Source organism: Chenopodium album, chromosome 3, assembly GCF_948465745.1.
Source record: "Chenopodium album chromosome 3, dcCheAlbu1.1, whole genome shotgun sequence".
Taxonomy (NCBI): domain Eukaryota; kingdom Viridiplantae; phylum Streptophyta; class Magnoliopsida; order Caryophyllales; family Amaranthaceae; genus Chenopodium; species Chenopodium album.
Window position 1 is genome coordinate 53,450,131 of NC_137836.1, and position 2,630 is coordinate 53,452,760.

A 2,630-nucleotide genomic window follows, 5' to 3' on the forward strand; every position below is an offset into this window, starting at 1 on the left:
TTTCAGAATGTGCAATATCATATAAAACATTATCGAAATAAAACGAACATTTATTGTCTTTTAATTGAAATTCAAAACCCTTGGCGTCCAACGCGGAAATTGAAATGATGTTTTTGGTAATGATAGGAACATAATAAACATTATCTAGTTCCAAAACTATCCCGGTGGGAAAAGACAAACTGAGAGTTCCTACAGATACGACACTAATTTTGGCTCCATTGCCGACCCGGAGTTCAACCTCTCCCTTCTCTAGCCTTCTAGCGTTTCTTAGTCCCTGAGAATTGGAACAAAGGTGTGAACCAAATCCGGTATCTAATACCCATGATGCTAAGCTAGTGAAGTTAAAGTCTATAACGAGTATATCTGATTCAAAAGTAACAGTTCTGTTCTTCTTATGTTCCTTGAACTTGAGGCAATCTCTCTCCAATGTCCCTTCTTCTTAAAGTAGAAACATTCGGAATCGGATTCAAAAGACGCTACCTTTTTTTCTTTGTTATCCTTGGTAGCTTTAGACTTAGGCGGAAAGGTTTTCTTCTTGCCCTTCCCCTTAAAGCCTTTCTTCTTCTTGCCTGAGAATTTTAACGGCTTGCCCTTTTTAATCATGAGCATATCATGCTTCCCCTCATCCTTGAGCGTTTTCTCTACTTGCTTAAACATACCATGAAGCTCGGTGAGGGTTTTCTCCATGCTGGGCATGTTATAGTTTATCTTGAACTAATCATAGCCTTTGTGCAGCGAGTGGAGAATGATGTCAATTGCCATCTCGGTTGAATACCCTGCATCAAGCCTTCCCATGTTCTGAAACAATCCTATCATTTTGAGTGCATGTAGGCTGGCTGGCTCTCCTTTCTTTAGCTTACTCTCAAGGATCTGCCTGTGGGTTTAAAACCTTTCAGTTCGAGCCTGCTCTTGAAACATATTCTGCAGTTCAGAAATGATCTCAAAAGTTGTCTCCTTCTTAAAGAAAGTCTTTTGAAGCTCTAGAGACATTGTGGCCAACATGATGCATTTGACATCTCGATTGGCACTTTGCCATCGATTTAGTGCAGCCTGAGTCAGCTCTTCATTGGGAGCCTCGGCCCTTTCCTCATCAAGGACATATTTGTTTTGCTCTTGCATGAGAACAATTCAGAAGTTCCTTTACCAATCAAGAAAATTTGGCCCACTCAACTTCTCCTTGTTGAGAATTGAGCGTAACATGAATTGGTTGTTTGAGTTATTTGAAGACATGATTCTAAAATTGAAAGAATTTGAAATGAAAAACCATTCATGATACTTAAAAAAGATTGAATTCATGCATTTTTAATCAAACTTATTTAAAACGTCTTATTCACACATTTAAAATTTGTCCCCATTTTGGTGAGAATAAGTCGATTCCAAGATCCGAAGAAACAAATAGTGGTTAAACATGCTTTGGCTTGTCTTAACACTCAATCTCGTAAGGTAAGCAACGCTTTGCTAATGGCTCCAAGCCACTCTTGGTTGAATAAATCGTCGTATCTAATGCTCTCTCAACAATTTATTCACTTTGCCACGATATGTTAGGACTCCATCACTCATATCGTTGAGTACAACCAAAACAAACTTGCATACCTGGTATGCTTTACGTTCCTTGGAGAGGTAGTGATGCCTCGCTTTGGCGTACCCCACCACTATCCTCGTTCGGTTGGTAAGTGTTGTTTTAATTGGAATGGCAAGTTTTACTCAATATTTAGGGACCTAGGGTTTCAATGTTGGTTGATTTAAGTGAACTTAATTAATCATCACAACATTCGAAATCCTAAACATGGATCTAAAATATAATTCATATACAAAAACATATATATTTATCGAAAAACATAAATATAGATGCATTTGGCAACTAGCATGACCCCTTGAGATCTTTAAATCTTCAAAAGGTCTTCATTTTCATTGCTTCGTCTTCCAGGACTTGACCAAAAATTAAATGCAAGTATTAGTATCTACGATTAGGACTAATCTAAATATTAAGGTACAAAAATACTCAACGGTACGCAGACCATATTTAGCTTTACAAAATACATCGCGGATCGCAGTCCGTATTTTCTATTCTAATCGGGCCCCACTAGTTGCCACTTCATAAAACCTGTGAGAGAATATACATTCCATTCATCCATTCACTATCTTTGAATGGCCCATGCATTTTACAACGATAAACAAGTAACAATGCATAAACACGCGAGAACTAGTAACTAATCTAGGTGGTTACTCCAATTAACACGCTGTAGACACCTAAAAATGTCTCCCCAAAACCAAGCCCGATGATAAATAACCTTTCACCGCCACTGTTGGTCGGGTTTAGTATTTAATCCCGAGAGTGCTTAAAAAATCGTATTTTATTAAATTCATATTTTTGAAAGGTCCATGGATCAGTCTTGGTGTTTGGTAAAAGCATAGTTTTAATTTAAGCCCAAACCTTTTTTATTTTATTATTATTTTTGGCCCAAATATTATATTTTATTTATTTATTATTTTCTTATTTTAGCCCGAATATTAAAAGTCAGAAAAAAGCCCGGCACTCAAAAAGCCGAAAGAAATTAGGGTTAAAAATGAATTTAGACGGAAAAGTGGACTGGAGTTGACCGTGTCACGGTCAGGCTTGACCGTGTCAC